The sequence below is a fragment of the Bos indicus genome, chromosome 13 (genome assembly GCF_029378745.1).
Source record: "Bos indicus isolate NIAB-ARS_2022 breed Sahiwal x Tharparkar chromosome 13, NIAB-ARS_B.indTharparkar_mat_pri_1.0, whole genome shotgun sequence".
NCBI lineage: Eukaryota > Metazoa > Chordata > Mammalia > Artiodactyla > Bovidae > Bos > Bos indicus.
This window is the reverse complement of record NC_091772.1, coordinates 23,621,457-23,643,342: the sequence shown is the minus strand read 5'-3', so window position 1 is coordinate 23,643,342 and position 21,886 is coordinate 23,621,457. Positions and strand designations below refer to the sequence as shown.

The window sequence follows — 21,886 nt, the reverse complement described above, 5'->3', positions numbered from 1 at the left end:
TAGAACCCATGACCCCTGCATTGGGAGCTCAGAGTCTTAATGACTGGACTACCAGGGAAGTCCCATAAAACCTTTTATAATCTTCTACTGTTGGGAGAAGGTGAAATACTTGCTACAGTTTAGCAATCTAAGTTGCCAAGCAGATCTTGACATCTAACCAATCATTTTGATGGAGTCATTCATTCAACTAATATTTACTGCTGTGGACTGAATGCTTGTATCTCAGCTAAAATTCATATATTGAAACCTAATCCCCACTGTGATGGTATTTGAAGGTGAGGTCTTTAGGAATGATTAGGTCATGAGGGTGGAGCCCTCATGGATGGGTTTAGTGCCCTTAGAGACCCCAGAAAGCTTCCTCACCCCTTCCTCCTAATTAGGTTACAGTAAGAACCTGGAAGTGGGCTCTCAGCAGACACCAAATCTGCCAACACCTTGATCTTGGACTTGCCAGCCTCCAAAAGTGTAAGAAATAAACTCCTGTTGTTCATAAGTCACCAGGAATATGGTATTTGTGATAGCAGCCTGACAATATCAGGATGCTTACTGAGCACCTATCATGTGGCAAGGACCCTGGCTGCTGCTGCAGATAGAGAACAAGAAAAAGAAGCTGCTGACATATTATGTCAGTACTTGGATGCTACCTTGGAAAAAGTAAGTCACCATTTTCAAACAGTTGGAGCATATTTAAATTTTGCATTTACCAAAGGAGAAGCCGCATTTATAGAAAATCTAAGTGGTACCAGGTCTTACTGTTGGAAAAGGACTCAGTCAATGGGATGTTCTACTGGCATTCTGGGTAAGCAACCTGGGACGAGGGGGAGCACCACATGAAATTTTCATTCCAGTCCCCTTATCTGTGACTCAGTGTTCTGTCAGTACATGAACTGGAATTTCCTAAAAAATTAGCTTGTCAAATAACACAGCTTGGAGAAATCTCTCCAGATTTTAATATAATTTGGCCTCCCTCATTCTGGTCCACTGTGACAGTTGTGTATCAGTGATGGTGATGGTCTGAGACTCACCTTAGGAGTCAATGAAAACCAATAGCATTACCAATGCTTCTAGATACATCTGGAGATTTTAGAGAAGTGATACTCTAATCACCAGGTTTTCAAGGTTAGGTGAAATCCTCCCTTTGTGCTTTTTCAAGAGACCAGATACCCTTTCTTCCATGGCATTTGCCTCATGCGTGCTCAGTTGTGTACAACTCTTGGTGACCCCAAGGGCTGGAGCCCTCCAAGCCCCTCTGTCCATGGGATTTCCCAGGCAAGAATACTGGAGTGGATTGCCATTTCCTCCTCCAAGGGATCTTCTGGACCCAGGGATCGAACCCTTATCTCTTATATCTCCTGCATTAGCAGGCGGATTCTTTACCACTGAGCCACCTGGCTTCCTTGGCGCTACCATGTTGAAAATTTACACTTATGTGTGTGGTTATTTAATTAATGTCTCTCACTCTGTCGATGTACGAGTCACGAGGGTAGATATCACGGCTGTTTTCTCTCACGATCTTATCCTCTGAATCTAATGTAGTGCCTGGAACAATGTGAGTCCTCCACAGAGATCTGTGAAAGTGTGAAGGGTTGGGTGGGGTAGGGGCAGAGTGAGGAGGGACAGGAAACCGGAGAGAGGCAGAGAAGCCTGTTCTGAAGCTGCAGGGCAGTGCACATTTCCCAGCTGGAGAGGTTTGTTTTGCGTCACTGAATTAAGCTGAAACTGTTCCTCTAAGCGCTCTGCCCAGAAAGGTTCCCAGGGAGATTCAGCCAGGAGAAATTTGCACTGGATTTGGAAGCAGAAGGGAGGTGGCAGGACATGCTGAAGGTCAGGACAGGACAGCAGGGGTGCTGCAACGCCTGCCCATGACCTGCTGGCTCACCCGTCGGGGTGGAGCAGCCCCTGGCCTGCGGCCTCTGCAGCTCCCACTGAGCTCCAGCCACTCCTGCCTCATTCCTGAGACCTGGGTCCTCGGTACCAGCTCCTCTGCAGGCCTCCTGGGACTCAAGGTTTCATTCAGTGAGAGAAAATGCAGATTCCAGAACCCTGTGGATTCCAGTCAGTCCCCACTCTCCTCCATTTGCCTCCAGATCATCTTCCCTATTGCCATCCCTGCCCACCTCATGGACAGCAATCAGCTAATTCCCATCATAAATCCTTTCTTCCAAGTCACTCTTAGTGCTGATTGCTTCCCCAAGAGCCCCAGTCACACCGTCAGAGCAGTTTGAGCCTTTTCCTTTTGGGGGCAGTTGTTCCTACAAATTAAGTGCTTTCATGACTGATATTTATAATCATCCATAGCATTAGCTACCAATTACTGTGTGCCCGGCTGAGAAACCCACCCTCTACCATGCAACTGAAGAAGGATTGGAGCCTGGATCTGTCAGCCTCTAATGCCTGTATTCTTTCTGTCACGCCTTTTGTATTAGTAAGGCTTTATTTTTAAATTGGACATTTGTCATGCTTGAATTTCACCCATGAGCCATAGTAAGCTGATGTTTCTTTTGAGCAAAAAAAAAAAAAAAAAATGTAGGGCTGTGCTTAGTAAATAGGCCTGCCCTGAGACACCAGGTCCCGTCTCTTCGGCATTAAGAGGATCAGTATTCTATTTGTGTGTGATTTTTAAGTGTAAGATGTCATGAATGGGGGACCTGAGGAAGTTTGACTTTCCAGAAGTGAATTCGGGGAATCCTTCGAGGGCCGTGGGGCATTTACATTCATCACAATGCTTCTAACAATGCAGGGCACGCTCTGCTCACCACCACTTTCTTGGGAATGGCAGTTCTGTCAACTTCATGTTGTTTCTTCCACACCTACCACCGCACCTGGCAAACGAACAAATAAACGCCTGTTCTTAAACAGATGGGTTGTGAGCAAGGTTCATTTATTCCACCAGCATACTCTTTTCTTTCTCTCATCACTGTTCTATCAGTCTCTTGGAATATTTTGACATATTTTTAGCCTGGCAATTCTTACTTCCCCATTAGGTTGATTAAATGATGATATGCTTAGCACTTAGGGCCAGATTTGGGAAGTCTGTATGACAAAGAAATGAGCCGCATCTGCCTTAGCTGACTCATAACATGTCTGCCATGAGCCAAACCCCAAATTACATGAAATGATGTAATCGGAGTTAATTCTCAAATATATTTTACTTCCCATAAAAGACTCTCATGACAGACACTCCTTCTCATAGGTGGAAATCTATGTAACTTCAAAATACCCTCAAAATTAAAGGGAAACTTTTGTACAGTCAAATGACAAATGGTGTTGCAAGATTTCACTCTTCTTCCAGTCTGCAGGGATGGGCCCGGGAAAGAATGCCGTGTGTCAGTTAGCAATCTGTTTCCAAAGTGACACATGGTTTTTCTGACAGGCTCTGTCATCTGGCTACTGGTGACAGGTTTTTTTTAAGGAAGTTAAACTTTGACTTTCCATGCTTGCTGGCTATTTGGAATTTGACCGTGAATTTGCTAATTTATTTTCCATATAAAACATTTATCCAGTCTTTATGAACCATGGACTCTGCTTCCATTGGACCAGCCCCTTTGGGGGATTAACGAACTAACAGTGATTTTTGGTAGATCCTTCCCACCTGCCAAGGTCTTGCTTTTTTCAGGGAACTTGACACACATTCAGCCCTTTTCACCTTTGTGGTTGCTCAAAAACAGTAAGTGGTGTTCCTACATTCAGCAAATATTTATTAGGAACCAGAAAGAATACAAAAGCAGTGGAGGAGAGAGGGCCTGCCCTGGTCATGAAGGGGAAAATAGTTCAGGAGGAGCATGTGGAGAAAGCCTGGGTGATCCAGGAGGGCTCCCTAGAGGAGGTGGGTCAGGTTTCTTTGAGCCCTGGGAAGCTGCAAGGTTTTAGAGACCAGTGGGGACTGATGACCAGAGGCCTAGAAAAATACACTTACTACAATTTTAAATTAAAGAGTGATGGCTTAGTAAGGAAACAGGCAACAACAGTATGGAATAATATGATCTAAAAATAGATCCACAGCCTCAGTCAGAGACAGGAAAGGCCATCAAGTGACTTTAGTTGACACTTGCCTTGACTTCCCCAATTTCAACCGTCTTACCTTTATTTCATTCTCAGTATTCTTTTGAACGAGAACTTGTCAGAGACCTAAAGGGATTTCAGGTTCAAACCTGGATTTAGGCCAAGTGGGACCAACCCTGGCTCCACTGCTACCAGCTTGAGACAGATAAGCCATGCAAGGCTCAGCTCTCTGAGCCAGCTCTCTGGTGTTTAAAATCAGGGTCATAACACTTAGCTGGACAGAGTGTTCAGAATACTTAATAAAATTGCATTTTACTTAATAACGAAATTGCAGCCACAATGGCATGGTTTGATTCCTCTAGTATCTATGTCAGGTGTTTCTTTCAGTGAGGGTGTGCAACAGGCATGTACTAAATGTTTACTGAATGAGTGACTGAACTCATGAAACGAAGGTCCTTGCATTCCATTAAAAGCTACTAACAATAAGATCAACGTGCCACTCACTTTCATATCCCAGTGACACCTGAGCTTGTTTTGAAGAGCACCTGTGACAGAAAATGCTCTTATCTAATACTTGACCTCAGAGAAGTAAATAGTTCTGGTCTTCTACCCAAATTGCCAAGCACTGCTGATGAGCATAAGAATCTAGAATGCAACAACTATATTGAAATAAGTATTTGGCTGCCAAATTCAAACCTGAAGAATTATGAGTTACTCCCTTTATCCTCTCATTGGTTTTTTTTTTTTTTTAATGTATTAAATTTATTACAATGTTGTTTCTGTTTTCTGTCTTGGTTTTTTGGTCGAGAGGCATGTGGATCTTAGGTCCCTGACCAGGGATCAAACCCACAGCCCCTGCATTGGAAAATGGTCTTTCGCCAAGGAAGACCCTCTCATTGGGTTTTTCTGGGTCTTTACAATAAATGGCTACCTCTCTCTTCACATAGGAAGAAGATTAGGTGAGTTTTTTTAAAAAAATATAAACAATCCATTGGTTGAAAGTAAATTGGCTTTCTTTAAAAGGAAGATGTACCATCCACCAGAGGACACAGTTTCCAACTCCTATTTCTCAAAAAAGGGCTTTGTAAGCTGCTTTGATAGGTGCATGTTGAGATTTTTAAGGAGGCATTTCAAGCCTTAGGTATACAGTTGGCTCACTGACACATTTCAAAAAGAAAAGTACCTGTAGTGATGTCAAAATTGAAAAAGGAAAGCCAAAGGATAAATAGATGGTAGAGTGCAGCGTATCAGAATGAGAGGGGGTGGGATCAAGGAACACTGACAGTGAACCCGTCTCAGTATGATTCCTTGGTATTTTGGACACCACCTGGGTCAAATTAACTTCATGGTTCAAGGATATCCTGTTTTCTGAAGCTACTGTGCTTTGAACAATTTTGTAGCATCTGTTGGAAGTAAAATATAACCTGTACCAACTCATTTGAAATTTTTTTTTAACTTTGCCTCAGCAAAGCCCTTCAGATGTTCTAAGAGTATGTAACCCATTGTTGGGGGCAGAGCTTTGATGAAAGCTGATGGTCTCCAAGAGAAATGAGAGGCCCCTGCTTCTGGCCACTTTTCTGGAAAGGAAGAGTGGCTGGGCAAATGTTAATGGTGGCAATGAAGTCAAGGGCCAGAACTGCCAGACGGCCCACCAAGTGCAGGCACTGCTCTAGAAACGTTTTATTTCCTGACTTCTTTTTATACTTAGATGTGTTGCCTTCCTAATTGGCAGCAAACAACAACAAAAAACCAGCCTTTCACGATGGCCACAGATACAGATTCTCCTATATTAAAAAGAAAGAAGAGAGGGATTATAATTCATTCCTGGTGCTGGCCCTGGTTACAACCCAGTTGTTAGTGTCACTCTTCAGGACTCTGGAGAAGTGAGAATAATCCAGGGGTGAACCTTTACAAAACAGGGGCTTTGTGTGCAGTGGGGGCGGGGGAATTTGGCAGGGAAGAGTAACACCTTCTAGTCAGGCCACCTCTTTCCATCCCATGGGTGTGTACTTGGGCCCTAGTAACTACCTTTGAGCAGATTTGTTAAAAAAAAAAAAGAAAGAAAAATTAAAAATCTCTATGAATGAGTCTTAAAAGATTCAGTGTTGGGGGAGGGGAGAGAGGTTGCTTGCTAAAATGCACATATTTAAGGCATATAGGCAGACATCATATTAAACTAGAAAAATAACTCTGATATACATGGTATTTCCACCTCAGAAAGCCTTTATGATTAGGGGAGAACAGTCATGTGTAGTCCCCGGAGGCTGTCTGACTACCTAGTAAGATTACAAAAAATTTTTATTTTCCATTTCGGGAAAGTACAGGGAGAGAGAAGTGAGGACTCAATCTGTGTTAATACTATCTACTCTTTCAGATTGCTCATGTTGATCCAAATGAAATATTGTTCCTGTTCTTTGCTTTAAAATGTTTTTAGAACTAAAAAACATAAAAATCAGAGATGTCTATGCTGGTTTCTATTAAAATAAATATAAGTTTATTATCTTTAAAGAAAAACAGAGGCTACATAAGCTTACTTGTTACATGATTCTATTTAAGAACTTCTGATTTCAGGGACAGAAAATGCAGAAGTATGTTTCATTTCCCCCCGAAGCTTGAGCTTAATCTGTTAGAGTTGAGGAAGCTCACCCCTAATTATCTTCAAATGATCAACTTCAATTAGTTTTGATAAATACTACTGTATAGTCAAATCACCACCGAGTCATCTGGCAGTGCTGCAAAATTGATCATTTAAATCATGGAATTATTCTCTTTAAATGTAGTCTACAAAAAAAAAAAAAAAAAAATCACAAAATCAGCCACAGGCTTGGATAATATTTTAATCACCTCTGAAAGACGAGGATTATTATGGATAAAATAAAAAACATCATTCAAGTTCATTTAAAAAATTGACCCCTGTAAATAAATGGGCAAAGTATATTAACCACAATTTACATGCAAGAGGAAAGACAAATTAGCAAATGTTTCAAAAATATTTCTGCCCTCATTTTATAATCAAAGAAATACACATTAAAACAACCCCACAGTCTGACTTTACACCTGCATGGGAGCATCTTTTTAAAGTAATTAACAACATCCAAAGTTAACCAGGTGAAGTTGAGGGTGGTTCTCTTTCTTCTTTGCTGGAAGGATTATACACTCCTGCAACCCCTTCAGAGAGCAATATGACTGGGCCTACGAAGAGCCTTAAGGATTCTTTTCTTCCCTGGAAACTGATCAATAAAAGACTACAGATAGATGCCCGGCAGCCTGATTGTCACAGTGACTGAGCACCCATTGGAGGAGGGTGTCCTAAGCTGACTCTGAATCCTATCTCAGCCCCTTCCTGTGTCTGCTGCCTCAGATTCCACGTTTGTGGAAGAAGACTAACAAAACCTATCTTCCGAGGCTTCTGTAAGCCTGAAGTGATATCATATAAACTTTTTTTTAAAGGATCATAGGTTTTATTTATTTATTTGTTGGCCATGTTGTGAGGGATTCAGGATCTTAATTTCTAGTCTAGGAATCAAACTCATGCCCCCTGCTGTGGAAGTCCTAACCACTGGACAGCCAGGGAAGTCCCTCATATTTATTTTTAAAGTGCATATTTTCTTAGTATGAAGTCTATAGAAATCATGAGATGTTTATAAAATAATATATTAAATAATATATAAAATAATATTGTTTACTCTTATTGAAATTCTTCATGTGAATGCAGTGTTCAAAAATAAAAAAGATGTATAAGGGTAGGGTTGCTACTGCTAAGTCGCTTCAGTCGTATCCGACTCTGTGCAACCCCATAGATGGCAGCCCACCAGGCTCTGCCGTCAACTAAACATGATTTTAATGTTGTCATGTTTCTATTTATAAAATTAAACTATGTACTACAATCAGGGCACATAGGAGAACAATTCTACACTTTGGCATATACTTAGAGCTTCCCTGGTGGCTCGGACAGTAATCTGCCTGCTATGCGGGAGACCCAGGTTTGATCCCTGGGTCAGGAAGATCCCCTGGAGAAGGGAATGGCAAACCACTCCAGTCTTCCTGCCTGGAAAATCCCATGGACAGAGGAGCCTGGTGGGTTACCATCCATGGGGTCGCAGAGTTGGAAGTGACTAATGACTTTAAGGCGCTTCCCTGGTGGCTCAGAGGTTAAAGCGTCTGCCTGCAATGCAGGAGACCTGGGTTTGATCCCTGGGTCGGGAAGATCCCCTGGAGAAGATGACTTAACACTTTCACTTCACTTTCATTTTAGCATATTAAACCAACCAAATGTACTTTGCAGAGAAGAAAAAATACTAAATTACTTTCCTAACCAGTCATTTACATCTACTTAGATCAAAATATTTCCACTTTTAAGAGAATTTCTGTATTTCTATTAAACTAGGGCTTTAGAAGTTGACTCACTCTGGCATAGATATAGATAAGGTTATTCAGAAGAAGCAAAGAGAAAATCTTAAGAGGTATTCTGACTAAATACAGAGTCATAGAAAAACTTCTGGAGTTATACATTGTTTGGAGTTATTGGTAACTTCTTGGTCTAATTAGTCTTTCAAAAATTTTATTATACTAATAACCAAAAGCACGAGAATATGATACCATAAGCTTTTTGGCAAATAAATATTCTGAGAATATTATTAGTTAATTAACCAGTCCCCCTGGATTTCAGCTTATTGATCTGTAAAAAGGAGCTGGTCATATCCATACATCAGGATAAATAAAACAACATATGTAAAGAATGTAGCACCATGCCTGGCACTCAGAAAACAGCTTTTCCTTATCTTCCCCAATCCTACCTATTCATTTTTTCTGAGAAAAGATAACATGCCCTATCTAACTCTATGTGAGAATAAATGAAATAATATGCCCCCAAAAAAGTGCTCTGAAAAATAAAGCACTCTAAAAGCACAGAATACTTTATTTAAAAAAAAAAAATGTCTGTAGGATTAGGGAAAATACACGTGTCTAAAAATGTTTTGAACTACAGCTAAGCGTTTAATAATCACTGAAACAATAGCTTGAGGGTCAAATAATTTTCTCTGAAAATCTTTCACTGGCATTGATAAAAAGCTGTGTGTATATTAATCTAAGCATTCCTTTTCATTTTCTTTTTATTCTTTTCAACGCATTATTTTACGTTTGGTTTTATTCTGTTCACGTCTCATTTCTCTGCTTTATTACATCGATTTCAGTTAGCTTTATCCCTGCTGCCGCTCTCATTTCCTCTGATTTAAGAGAAAGATAAATAAGAAGGCAGTGCTGTGACAAGCCAGACTGAAGCTTGAGGCAAAAGGAAATGTCAATCATACTGTTTTTATTGAAAATTTTTATCATTTGTTCATTGTGGATTTTTTTGTGTTGATGTTGATTTTTCTTTAAATATTGCGTTAAAATATTTATCTTGACCACTGAGTTTTTTGGTATCTCCTGAAATTCTGTGCACAAGGCACATAGCTCATTCACCTTGCCCTCATCCCAGGCCTGCAAAAATGGCAGAGGGAGGTCAGAATCCTACAAGTTGTCCAAATAGAATAGATGCAGTAGCCAAATGCATATACACAGGGGAACCTCACTTGATTCTTCTACTCAGGAAGAAGCCTGCATGTGGACCATTCCACTTTCTGTCTTGCCAAAGAGAAAGAGCAAAAGAGAAAAAAGATGTCTGAAATTAAAAAAAACACACACACACATCCCTTTCTAGAGAAATCCACTCGATGTCCTAAATTCAGTCTCTTGGCTGAATTTAGGATTTGGATTTGTTAGGACAGAAGGTGAGGCAAAAAAGCGTCTTTGTGCCACGCTGAGGTTTAGCTCATGGATGGAAGGGTTTCTAAACTCCGATTTCCCAGGAGAGGATGAGAACAATTTAGAGGAAATGCACTGAAATGTGAACAAATAGTACAAGGTGTCATGAAGGGAAAACCCTGGGGAAAAGTGTCTGGGTAAGACTGCCTCCTTTCGATTGTGAAGCTGGCAGGCATGTTTACATTTTTCTCCTTCCAAGGGCACAAGAGGGCACAGTGAGTCACTGGGTTCCATCTGGGGCAGCTGGCCCAGCCTGGGATCTTTCTAACAAGGGAGCCAGCCTTGCATTCCATATTTCGAGATAAGGCCCCAAGTGCCAAGAGGAAATACCTAAAATGAGAGACTGTGTGTGAATATGCTTTGTAGACTAAATACATGCAATTGTGTAAAAGGCACTGTCATTACTGACTCAAGGCACCATGGATGTTGGATGGCTGGTAACATGTATTTTCTTTGAACACTTCGGCTCAGCTGGATTCAGAGTCATTTGGGACGTAGGTTACAAGAGGAATGAATAGCGGCAAATCATCGCATTTAACCACTTGCCACCTTCCTCAGCCTGTGGCTCAGCCACAGGAATCTCAGCTCCAAGGGTGAAGGGGCAGGGAGGAAAGAGGAGAAAGAAAATTTAAAATGCATTCTTGCTAAGAGAGTGAAGAATTCACTTCCCAAATGAAGCCACTTGGCATTAGTGACCACAGCTTCTGTGAAACCAGCTAAACCTGTCTGATTGATGACTCAGCATTAATTCACAGGGGAACAAGATTTAGTCAGATCCCGACTCTGAACTTTTACCAGCACTGTTACAGAACAACTCTGTGCCTCAGTTTTCTCACCTGTAAAGTGGGTAGAGCCATAGTCATGACTGTAGGGTGGTTGTGGAGGTGAAGAGTCAGTACATGTTAAGTGCTTAACACAGTTGCCAAGTAATTTGACTCACTGCTTTGGTGAACAGCAGCTGAGTTGTAATTTTCATACATTTATAAGTAGTTTTACAAACATCTTCAAATGCTTCGTTAACCTCAGCCCTATCCATCAAAGACTGCTATTTTCTTTCTTCCAATACACCTTCCTACCTCATGCCAGTATTCTTCATGCCAGTGGACTGAGGACATGAGGAATCCTAAGTAGCAAATCTGAAAATCCAAGCAAAAAAGAGAAAAATTCAATTCTTTTAGATCCCAGTCTCATTTTCTTGAAACCTAACCAGGTGAAAGCTGTAGATCAGATTGGCTGTTCAGGACTGGGAATGGTGGGTGTGCCCAGGTATATAAAATTCAGGAGACATTAAGATCTGAGGTTGTTGAATGTCTAATGCTATTAAACATCACACCCTGCAGCTTCTGAGGAGAAAAAAAAGTCCCAGTCCTTGGCCTTCACTGATGAACAAGGCAAGCTGCTGGGCCTAGTGTCCACTGAGTCAAGCAAGTGTGGAGGGGAGGGAAGAGGAGAAAAGGGGGGACTTATTACCACCTGGGCAAAACCCCCTGTCTTTGTGAAAAGAGGCTTCTTCTTACTTGGGGAACGTCTTCCAACTGGAAGGCCACATCCTGTGAAAGGCCGGGATCCCCTTTGTCTTTGGCACTGGTGCCTGGACTGCACCCTGGTTCTTATGAGGAACCTACTAGATTCTCTACTTATAAGATGGTGTGTTTGCCAAACAGAAGTGAAAGTGAAAGTCGCTCAGCCATATCCGACTCTTTGCAACCCCATGGACTATACAGTCCATGGAATTCTCCAGGCCAGAATACTGGAGTGGGTTGCCATTCCCTTCTCCAGGGGATCTTCCCAACCCAGGAATCAAACCCAGGTCTCCCGCATTGCAGGCAGATTCTTTACCAGCTGAGCCACCAGGGAAGACCAAGAATATACTGATATATTGAAGCCAAATTGTGTTTGCCAGAGAGGAGATCCAGTTCCAATTCCAGGACGAAATACTGGTTAGAGTTCACAGTGTCTATTGCTGACTTCAAAGTGACAGGTCTGGTAGCAAGAGCCCAAGATCAGACTCACAAGAACCCGATCCTCTCCATGGCCATGGCCTAAATGCTTAACCTCCCTGGGCTTCAGTCTCTCCTTCGTTTGTGACTACAAATAACAAGAAGTTGTTACAAGGAAGTGGCAAGAACATTATTGGCTCTAAAGCCCTACAAAGAGGAAGGTGTTATATTGTGACTCCCCTCAAAGCTCCAGGGGTTGAGGGAAGATCATGCCACAGAGCTCTTGTCCAGTCTGGCACCTCAGAGTGGCTCAGCCGGTGGTGACAGATCCAGCAGCGTTCTGGGCCCTACTCTAGTGTTGCATCACCCCAGGAGGAACCGGGTAAGGCTGAGCCAGCACAATTTAAAAAGTTCTTCCAGACTTGTACTGCCAGAGAGGACTTAGATTTGTGGGTAGGGTTTCAGAGAGACAAGTTGGTACATGACTTTGATCTTTAGCAAGCTACAAAGTTTAACACAAAATACAAAAAGGGCAGATGTGTGTGGGGTGGGGGGGCGGGTAGGGGAGCAGGGGTGAGAGAGGAGAGAGATTCCATTAGCAAGGAACAATGTCCCAACAACCAGCTAAGCCTGGTGAAACCCTTCTTGGTGGAGATGAAAGAGTTTTCAAGACAATCAGAGAAATACTGCTACTATCAGATTTCCAGATGCTTCCTGGGCTCTAGGGACAGGAGGCCCTTAACAGCTGCCCACCTGCCACCACTGCCTGTCTCCACCCACCATGGCAGAAAGAAGAATTCAACAGAATGAATGTTACTCCTTGCAACCTCTAAGCCTGATTCTAAACAGGAAACTCAAGCCAAATTTCTCTTTAGAGAAGGCCAACTGCATGCTGTCTTCATAGAGCTCTGTCTTTTTTAACTCGACACTGGCTGGATGCAGAAATAATAAAAAAAAAAAAATCCATGCCAGTCCAGATGCCCACTGCTGCCCCCTGTCTTTGTCTGGAAGCTCAGTGCCCTCATCATTACCTCCTCCCTCAGGGTCACTCTCCCAAACAGGTGACCTGGGTGCCAACTGGTGAAAGCAGAGGGGAAAATGCAAAACCACAGTGTTAATGGTGCTAGCATTGATGCCCTGCCCTGACCACCAAAACTGGACCCTCCCCAACTCCGAGCCTCAGTTAACCACTTGCTGTAGACTCTGGAGCCCATGTTCCTGCTACAGGAAATTGATTTGATCAGCAAAAACCCAATCTTGCCTCTGGAGTGACTTGGAGAAACTGCCTACTCTTCAAATAGACTTAGCATGCACAAGCATCCAACCTCTTATTATTTTTTATCATTGCAGTGGACACGAAACTTGGTGACAACCAGAGGTCACCCTAATCTAATCGACACTTCCGGTTGAATAGTGAGTGTCTTTTAACTGGGCCTCCCCGATGGGTTTGCATTTTTAATTAAAATAAAATGGGTACTAGCTTGAAGGAAATGGCAACCCACTCCAGTGTTCTTGCCTGGAGAATCCCAGGGACGGGGGAGCCTGGTGGGCTGCCGTCTATGGGGTCGCACAGAGTCGGACACCACTGACATGACTTAGCAGCAGCAGCTTAACTGTTGCGGTTGTTTTACCTAAATCCTTATTTTGCATTTTGAACTTTCCTCTTGATGCAATTTAAGTGGGAATGAACCGAGTAAATGACCATTAATAATTTTAAATGTTCATAAACTCGCTAGGAAGTGGACAGCACCTCTGTCATGGGCAGCTCTTTGCTGGCACACAACTATTCGAATAAGCGGCAATGAGAAGACAAGAAACAACGAGGCAGCTCCTCTTGGCCTTCGATAGTGCCTTAGAAACCTGAATGACTGATTAGGTCGACGCGCAGATGGCCAAACCTCCTCGAGCCTCCGACGGACCGGGCCTCCTCGCGACAGGGTGTCGGGCCTCCACCGCTTTTCCGAGAGGAGCGCGGTAGAGCTCCTTCCCGCGCCCTGGGCGCTTGGGTTCCGCAGGGCCTTCCCCGGCTGATGGTTCCCGCCCCTGGGGAATGACGAGGCCTTCTTTCGGCTCTGCCAGCCCTGGGGACACTCAGGGGAGGCGCGGGCCTGAGTGTAGGGCTGCGCCGTCGAAGTCCGCGGGCCGGGAAGCGGGAGCCCTCACCCCCCGCCTTTTGGCGACTCCCAGGGCCCGGCCATCCGCGAGCTCGCCGCCTGTAGGCCTGAGCAATGGGCGCAGCCAGCTAGGGGCTGGACTTCCCGGGCTTCGCGCAGAAACTTCGCGCAGTTCTCAGCATCCGGGGCGCTCTGGGAGTGTGCACGGAACATGTACCAGTCCACGCATTCACCCCAACCTCCAACCCTGGGGAGCGCTAGCTGAGCCACGGAGCAGCGGCTCCTCAGCAGGCCTGCACCGCTTCACCGCGCGTGCGGCTTCTTAGGGATACAGGGAGGAGCGCAGCGGGCTGGCGGGGCACCGGATGGCCGGGACTACGATCGGGAGCGCCCGGGACGCTGGGACTGCTCTCCCGGGCGCCGCGGAGCCGAGCCCTTCCGCAGCTCGCAGGTCTCGCCCAGGACCTGGGCCGAGGCCGCCACAGGTGCCTTCGGGTCAAACCTGGAGCAGCTGCCCCCAGTTCTTTCAATTCTTCACACTATTGCTTAAGTAGCAGGAGGTCGGGGGTAGGGTGAGGGGGGATAGAGGCCAAGTCCCCTGGTAGCTGGGGGACAAATAGGGCGCACTAGGCGGCCGGGGATGAGGCGAGCGAAGGGCCTTCAGCTCAAATCTCTCCATGGGTGCTTTTAACACGCCGAGAGGCGCAGCATATGGTTTATATGTTGGGCGGAGGATACAAAGAACGACTTTGCACCGAGGGAGTCTCCTGACACCAAAACCTAGCATTCCCGACTTCGTGGGGCCTGAGTGGCAGGAGACTGGATTTTTTGGTTGAGTTGCAATTAAAAAGAGATAATTATGCCCCGGCCTCTCAGCTTATTAATATTTATAGCCTGGAGCGACAAGACCTTCGCTCCCTGGAGGCGGATTTTTCAACCCCAGGCATGGAGCCCGGATGTCTCCGCAGACAGGGGCTCCGCCAGTGACCCAACAGGAGAAAGTGCGGTGTGTAAAATAGAGCTCGTCTGCTTTCTGCGTTTCTCCTAATTAAGTAAACCGTGGAAGTTGAGTGAGCCTGGGTATGGATGCGCCCCGCGGGTACCGCTGCCGGTACTTCCCGAAGCGGCCAGGCCAGCACCTCCCGTCCAGCCCTCCGCCCGGCACCCGGCAGCGCGGGTTTCAGGAGCCCAGTTATTGTTTCTATTAATTAATTACGCAAACAATACCTTCCTGCAATAAGCTTCTAGCCACTAGGACAGCCAGGGTGTTAGAAACATGTTCCAATAACTAGGACTCGGGGTAAATGTCTTTTATGCTCCCTCCCTCCTCTTAGAGAGCCTGAGGGGCGAGTAGTAGTAGTCAACGCCTCTTGGCTTTGGGATGGTTCTGCAAAAATGCCCACGTCGGGGTTCTGTCTGCATCTGCGGGACGTCGCGCTGCGTTCCTACTCCTGGCGTGGTCCTAGGGCGTCGGCGAAGCGAATGGGGCTCTCTGCGCCCCGCGTCGCACCCCGGGCCTGGGCGACGAGCCGAAGTGGCGACAAAGCAAGGGCTGCGCGGGCCGATCCCGCAGGGGCCTCCAGCCGGGGCGTCCGGCTCGGCCAGCAGGCTGAAGCTTTTGCAAAGAGTCCTTCGCGCAGCGTCTGATTTCAGCTTTCCCGGCAAAGCTGACGGGGACCGGGAGAATGCGCGTCGACCCGCCGGGGTGCAGGATCGGGGGGAGGGGCCGCGGCGTCCCCGCGCCCCATTCTCAGGTAATAAACGCTAGGTTCCGCCCGGGCGCCGCCGCGTTCCCATGGCAACGCAGCGCCTCGCAGATGCCCCGGAGTCCCGGCTGCTGGAGGCTACGCTGCAAATGGAGCTCTTCGCTGTGGCCGCCGCGGCAGCCAGCCTCTTCCTGCTCCGGGTATTCCTCGTCTTCCTCTCGGTCTACGTCGGCTCTGGGGCTCTCCACCAGTCTCTGTCCCAGAACTGCTAAATGCAAAAAGAAATCTGTCGTTGCAAGGGGGTGCTCCTAATGGAGACGCACACCACAAAGGAAGGTACCTGCTACATCCTACGGGTACCGATGCGGTCCTCACCTCTGCACCCCGGCCCAGATGTGGCGACACAAGACACGGCTTCACAGTTCATCGGCCCTGAGGGCTGGTTAGCACCAATATCAATCAATGAGGAAGACTCACTGGGTATTAAAAGGATGATCAACAGGCTCTTATTATAATGATAATGGATTGTAGCATAAAAACATATTTATCAGAGACGTGGACGGCATTGTAAGCGAGTTTTCTTCACACACCATTTCTCTATACACACACACACACCTGAGAAGAAGACGTTTTTGGCAGGCATGAAATGAATTTTTCTATTTACCCACATAAAGACTGTGTGTAACTCGAGTGGTGGAGTTAAACAGGACGGAACAGTGGCACTACATAATTTACAATGAGGAATCTGCTACTTCAAAAATAAAAGCTATACTGGTTATTCAGTCCATTGCCGTTTTTATGTGTGCAACCTTTTTAATGGGTTAGCCCAGTTAAAAACAATAATGGTAATGATGATAATCTTCAGTTTTATTATGGGAAAGTAAATATGATAGAAGGGTAATCTCTTCAATGTTAATGTCCAGTAAATAAAAACACTTGCTTTTTTGTGACTAATTTACACTTACTGCTTGAAATAATGTATACCAATGTTATTTTTGTTTTCTTGACATTCCAGCAGAGTCTTGGGTGACTGCCATATTATCCATTCCCTACCCCTTCTTATCCTGCTTTTTTCTATTTTTAAAATAAGTTAAAAAAATTTTTAGAATAGTTTAGGCTTGTCAAAAAGTGGCAGAGCTTTCCTGTTCTCAGTCCCAGTTTCCCCTATTGTTAACATCTTGCATTAATGAGGTATTTTTGTCACAACTAATGAACCAAAACTACTGTATTATTATAAACTAAACTACATACTTCATTGGAATATCATTCAAATTGTTTTTTTTTCTGTTCTTAGATCCCATTCATGATATCACATTACATTTAATTCTCATGTCTCCTTAGGCAGTGACAGGTTGTCAGACTGTCCTTGTTTTTGATGACCTTGAGAGTTTGAGGATCTGTTTAAATTGTGGTATAATTTACAGATAGCGAAATGCAGAGACTCCAAGTTATAGTGTTATGAATTTTGATAACTGCATATACCTTATTAATCCACATTTGCATAGAAAACATCAGTCTTATATTTTAAATGTCACAAAAAATTGGTTTCCATGTATTTGTATAGCTTTCTCCCACAAAGATACACAATATACTAAAAATTTCCCCAAATATTTCAATTCCAACTTAATATTTAAAATTTTTCAGTTCCAAAGGATATTAAAGAGCTATTAACCTACTGTTATCTTAATGAGCTGTTGATCTCTTAGTTCAATAATCTTAATTGATGCTACTACTCATCATTCTTTATTCTAGAACATTTTCTTCTCTATGGAGAGTAGTCTAGGCATGCTCCGTAAGAAACCAGACAAATTGGGGAATGAGTCAGTCTGAGGATGCTTACAGGGATGGCTTAGTAATTTTAAAAAGCAGATTCTTCATTTTTAAGTTCTTAATACTGAAGTGATGATTAATGCACTCATTCATGTACAGCTTTTGGGGGAACTGTTTTTAAATACATTTCAGCAATTTTATCATAGCTCACTGATTCTCCCAATTATATTTAAAAAAATGCTTCATACTTCCTTAAGAATTTGACACATGGTATAACCCTCAAACATATATATTTTAAGTGATATGAAGTAACTTATAACTGGGAAAGGAAAGAAAGGTCTTATACCCTTGTGAACGTGGACACTATAATCCAGGATGTGTAACAGGTGCATTCAGAGATGAGTGAAGCACTCAATCACAGGCATACCTCATTTCATTGCACTTTGCTTTATTGCATTCCACAGATTGCATTTTTTTCTTTTTTTTAATAAATCGAAGGTTTGTGGCAACACTATATTGAAGAAGTCTATCTGTGCCACTTTTGCAAAAGCCTTTGCTCACTTCATGTCTCTGTGTCATATTTCGGTAATTCTCACAATATTTCACTTTTTCATGATTATATTTGTTATGATGATATGTGATCAATAATTTTTGATGTTTTACTACTATGAGCTGCTAGAGGCTCAGATGATGATTAGCATTTTTTAGCAATAAAGTACTTTTAACTATGTGTGTACATTTTTTAAACATAATGCTATTGTACTCTTAACAGATTAAAGTATAGTGTAAATATAACTTTTATATGCACTGGGAAAATGAAAACGTGTATGACTCACTGGATCACATTATTTGCTCTATTACAGTGGTACAGAAATGAACCTGCAATATCTCTGAGGTACATCTGCAATGGAATCTTATTTTCTCTCATTTCTGTGGTATTTCATGCTAGCAGGTTCAGCGGATCATATTTTTATGGCTAGTAATATAGAGGAATAGACATCAGAGAATATGTAAAATTTAAAGGCCATGTTTCTCCTCATTCAGTTCAGTTCAGTTCAGTTCAGTCGCTCAGTCGTATCCGACTCTTTGCGACCCCATGAATCGCAGCCCGACAGGCCTCCCTGTCCATCACCATCTCCCGGAGTTCACTCAGACTCACATCCTTCGAGTCAGTGATGCAATCCAGCCATCTCATCCTCTGTCGTCCCCTTCTCTTGCCCCCAATCCCTCCCAGCATCAGAGTCTTTTCCAATGAGTCAACTCTTCGCATGAGGTGGCCAAAGTACTGGAGTTTCAGCTTTAGCACGATTCCTTCCAAAGAAATCCCAGGGCTGATCTCCTTCAGAATAGACTGGTTGGATCTCCTGCAGTCCAAGAGACTCTCAAGAGTCTTCTCCAAAACCCCAGTTCAAAAGCATCAATTCTTTGGCGCTCAGCCTTCTTCACAGTCCAACTCTCACATCCATATACGACCACTGGAAAAACCATAGCCTTGACTAGATGGACCTTTGTTGGCAAAGTAATGTCTCTGCTTTTGAATATGCTATCTAGGTTGGTCATAACTTTCCTTCCAAGGAGTAAGCGTCTTTTAATTTCATGGCTGCAGTCACCATCTGCAGTGATTTTGGAGCCCCCCAAAATAAAGTCTGACACTGTTTCCACTGTTTCCCCATCTATTTCCCAAGAAGTGATGGGATCAGGTGCCATGATCTTCGTTTTCTGAATGTTGCGCTTTAAGCCAACTTTTTCACTCTCCTCTTTCACTTTCATCAAGAAGCTTTTGAGTTCCTCTTCACTTTCTGCCATAAGGGTGGTGTCATCTGCATATCTGAGGTTATTGATATTGCTCCCAGCAATCTTGGTTCCAGCTTGTGTTTCTTCCAGTCCAGCGTTTCTCATGATGTACTCTGCATAGAAGTTAAATAAGCAGGGTGACAATATACAGCCTTGACGTACTCCTTTTCTTATTTGGAACCAGTCTGTTGTTCCATGTCCAGTTCTAACTGTTGCTTCCTGACCTGCATACAGTTTCTCAAGAGGCAGGTCAGGTGGTCTGGTATTCCCATCTCTTTCAGAATTTTCCACAGTTTCTTGTGATCCACACAGTCAAAGGCTTTGGCATAGTCAAGAAAGCAGAAATAGATGTTTTTCTGGAACTCTCTTGCTTTTTCCATGATCCAGCGGATGTTGCCAATTTGATCTCTGGTTCTTCTGCCTTTTCTAAAACCAGCTTGAACATCAGGAAATTCACGGTTTACATATTACTGAAGCCTGGCTTGGAGAATTTTAAGCATTACTTTACTAGCGTGTGAGATGAGTGCAATTGTGTGGTAGTTTGAGCATTCTTTGGCATTGCCTTTCTTTGGGATTGGAATGAAAACTGACCTTTTGCAGTCCTGTGTCCACTGCTGAGTTTTCCAAATTTGCTGGCATATTGAGTGCAGCACTTTCACAGCATCATCTTTTAGGATTTGAAATAGCTCTACTGGAATTCCATCACCTCCACTAGTTTTGTTCATAGTGATGCTTCCTAAGGCCCACTTGACTTCACATTCCAGGATGTCTGGCTCTAGGTCAGTGATCACACCATCGTGATTATCTGGGTTGTGAAGATCTTTTTTGTACAGTTCTTCTGTGTTTTCTTGCCACCTCTTCTTAATATCTTCTGCTTCTGTTAGGTCCATACCATTTCTGTCCTTTATCGAGCCCATCTTTGCATGAAATGTTCCCTTGGTATCTCTAATTTTCTTGAAGAGATCTCTGGTCTTTCCCATTCTGTTGTTTGCCTCTTTTTCTTTGCATTGATCGCTGAAGAAGGCTTTCTTATCTCTTCTTGCTATTCTTGGGAACTCTGTATTCAGATGCTTATATCTTTCCTTTTCTCCTTTGCTTTTCACTTCTCCTCATTACTATTCACTATTAATGCAGGACTATTTTTAAGAACCCCAGTAGGGTTGGAGCCCTGACCACATTTAGTTGAAGGTGGTCATGTCAGATGATGCTTCTGTCAGTAATTCCAGAAGCTGCCTTTGAGAAGCAATTTTTGGATATTATAGCTTTTAGAGTCAGGCCATTTTGTGCCAACACAATTCGGGCCCCATGTTATCTTTCCCAGTCTACAAATAAAAACCAAGCCAACAAGGGCAGAAGACTGTTCAAAAGGTATGGGTAGCAGTAAGTAGATGACAAAAGAAGATGCAAAGATCTGTGTAACTAGCATGAATATATTTTCCACCCATTCTAAAGAAAAAAATCTCAGTTCCTACCCAAACCAAGTAATATCAACAAATAACCTCCAGAAAAATAATTCTGGGGAGGAAGAGAATGAATTTTTTTGGAGAAGTAATGCCCTTTTAATGAAGCCTACCTTTATGTATAGCTAAGAAAAGACAATGTTAAACAAGTTAGCATCTGTGATATTTGGTTATTTGCTTGAATTTGGATAAGTTGTGACTATCAGAAAGGATGTCAGAAATAGTCTGTTTTTTTACATGCTTACAAATTGTATTTCAGCAGCTGTCACTCATGGCTGAGTGTTTGGCTGAGCAGAAATATGGAATCCTGTGTGCACTGGGTCAGGCAACAGTGACTAACAAATGTGGCCTCTGAGATTAGATAGCCAGGTCTATATCTAATGCCACCACTGACCTGCAGGTGACCTTAAGCATGTCACTTAACTGTGCCCTCAACTCTAAAATGGGATATTAATATCAACTTTATAGAATTGTTGTGAGGGTTAAATGACATATGAACATAACACTCCGAATAAGGAGCACATAAGAATCATTTAATAGTGATATTATCATTATTTTTACTGTTATTAATTTTTGAATAGCTGCCACAGCCAGGTAATATACTGCAATTTTCAGTAACGTAAAAATCAGATATGTTAGTGATGTAAAAATCAGATAAGTTAGTGCATGAAGCTGAAGATCGAATCCCTAGGTTTGAGCCTGTTTGACCTATCTTGTAATGAACAAGCTCTTATTTCTGGCCTATAATATTGATTGTCCTAAATTCTGTTGATTTTGCTGTGTTCTTTTTCATTATCACAAAAGAGATACAAACGAAAAGGAAATGTAACTCCTGTCATGCCTTCCCCAAGCCCCAAGTGGATAAGCTGTGTGATCACACAGCAATCCCGACACGATTCCCCCAGGAACACTGAAGAAAGGACACCTGCAAAGTCTCCTCCACTTTCTCAACAGTTTAAGGGGTAATGACCATGTGTCAGCTCTGTTTGGAGCTGACTATCCATAAACAGATACAGTCCCCACCCTCAAGAAGCTTACAGTTCACTGGGGCAAGATACTAAAGTAAACATGCAATTAGCAGACAGGATGAGTGCCATGATAGAGGGGGGCACAAGTAGAGAATGAGCTTACCCGAGCCCAGACAGAGGGGCACAGGGAGGAAGGCCCAGGGAAGATACCTAATGTAGGTACTGAGGAAAAATATCACATTGATCCAGGTGAGTAATAAGGAATGTTGAGCTGAGAAGGATGGAGAGAAGGGATGAGGCTCCAGAGGAAGAAGAAACAAAGCCTGG

General features: G+C 43.5%; 1 long non-coding RNA gene across 1 annotated transcript in view; it reads right to left on the bottom strand.

Annotated features, from left to right (window-relative positions):
- Window positions 1-516: 516 nt before the first annotated feature.
- LOC139186454 (uncharacterized) overlaps window positions 517-21,886 on the bottom strand; it is a 60,152-nt gene continuing 38,782 nt past the window's right edge. The window contains exon 3 of the long non-coding RNA XR_011570008.1: window positions 517-2,822. This is a non-coding gene — a long non-coding RNA (uncharacterized lncRNA). The remainder of the gene's footprint in view (window positions 2,823-21,886) is intronic.